Genomic DNA, 1,965 nt, shown 5'->3' with positions numbered 1-1,965 from the left:
GCAGAAATGGATCAATGAACTCACCGCACACTAGGACGTTGGGCTGTGAGTACAGAATATCTTCAACACATTTCCATTTGTTTTGCAATTTTTGAGTGAGGTCATGCTTTTAAACTACCCTAGGAGCTGCTCGGCCTTGGAAACCCACACTGTTAAGCTCCCAGGTGCACAGTTTTTTTTGTGCTGATGTTAAGGCTAGAGGAGGCTTGGAAGTCTGAGGTTATTAAGTCACTTTGTGGGTGAGTTGGTTGCTCAGTTTGCACCACGTTTTAGGGCACACTGCACGCCCTGCTGAAGTATGCCAAGTTTTCAGTTAATATTTATTTTGGAATCACATTTTTTGTGCAGAATTACTATTTTAAGCCTGGTAAACTTTGCTACTGTTGATATAAAGATACATTTTAAAAATCAGTTCACTTCTAACTTTTCTGTTCTGTGACACAACACTTGTTCCCTTAACTTCAGTGCCATTTATGTGCTTGAATGAGTCATAGGTCAGTGTAAAGTAGCCTAACAGGACAAAAGCATTCCTCCAAAAATGGTCAAGTACAAGAGCTGAACTGAAAGTGAATGAAAAAGCAGCCAGTGCCCCAAGAAAAACTTTTAAAGTCTTACAGAAGGCCTGGAGAACTATTGCTCACGACCACTTTAAAAAAAAATTACAAGAAAGTCTGACTCCTTGGAAACAAAATGTGTCTCAAGACTTCTGCACAGTACTGTAAGGGAGTGTAGCCACACACATCAGGAAATGTGAATTATTCATGCAACATAATACACAACCAAGATGTTTGTCATAAATTTGTCATTTCTTTGACCAAAGGCTTTTGGTTTTCTTGATTCTCTAGGAGTTGTAGTTTTCTGTTTTGTCTCTCAGTAGTAGTAGTGTCTCATAGTGCCGTATTATTCAAAACATGTCAGGCTTTGGTTCTTGATTTAGTAAAAATGTTTTTGACACCCTGTTATGCTTATTAACTTTAGCAAATTAATGTAACTTATATAACGGTTGATTCATTACTACACTGAGTGTGTGCTTTCTGGGTTTAGTTGCCTGTACAACATGATTTTTCCCCCCTGAATATCTTTATTTTTTATATTCATGAACACACCGAGGTCCTGCTAAATAAATGTCTATACTTATATAACAATGAGTGTCAGTCGTGTTTACTGCGAGGCTAAAATGGAAACATTATGTATATAACACAATGCACTTGTATCCTGCATCCACTTTCAACTTAACCTGAAGCTTTGCAACAGTCAGATGTGCACTGCATAGACTGCTGATGAAACAATTCAGTTCATAGCACTAAATCACAACAACCGTTGCCTTGAGATGCTTTATATTTTAAGGTAAAGACTCAACAATAATACAGACAAAATCCCAGACGACCCCCTATGGTGACAGCGGGAAGGAAAACCTCCCTGGCAGAACCAGACTCGGGGAGGGGCAGCCATCTACAGCGACTGTTTTGGGGTGAGAGGAGCGAGAAAGAAACAAGTTTGTATGTTAGTATTTATTACAGTGAGTTTCTCTTGAGCTATTTCCTTTTGTCATCATTGGTAATTGCCCACTGCTAAGAGTTTTCGGTCACTGTATTAGCATATATTTACTGGCTTCCTGTTTTAATTTGAAGTCTCTGACTTCAGTTAGTTGCATTTCTGTTTCCAGTCGTTTTATGTCAAACCTGTCAGTAATGAGTCTACGTATATGTTTATGCCTGCAGCTTTGATTTGCTCGATCGTATTGTTTCTTTGCTTAAGGTGTTCAGGCATCATTTCTTGTTTCCCATGTTTCAAGTCTTTTTCTTGTTTCTTTGTTTACTTTGCCTTCTGGTCTGTTTATTGGATTTTGACTTTTGCTCACTGAACTGTTTGCCTGCCTCACTGTCTGTGACCATCTCCTGTTTTTGGATTAAAGATTTGGAAGAAAATATTAATGTTCACACAGTCATGTGTCATGTTTATGAA

This window comes from Mchenga conophoros, linkage group LG7, assembly GCF_057382185.1.
Source record: "Mchenga conophoros isolate Kocher_MC1m ecotype Shallow Benthic linkage group LG7, M_conophoros_male_GT1.1, whole genome shotgun sequence".
NCBI classification, from domain to species: Eukaryota; Metazoa; Chordata; class Actinopteri; order Cichliformes; family Cichlidae; genus Mchenga; species Mchenga conophoros.
Note: the sequence above shows the minus strand (reverse complement) of the source record.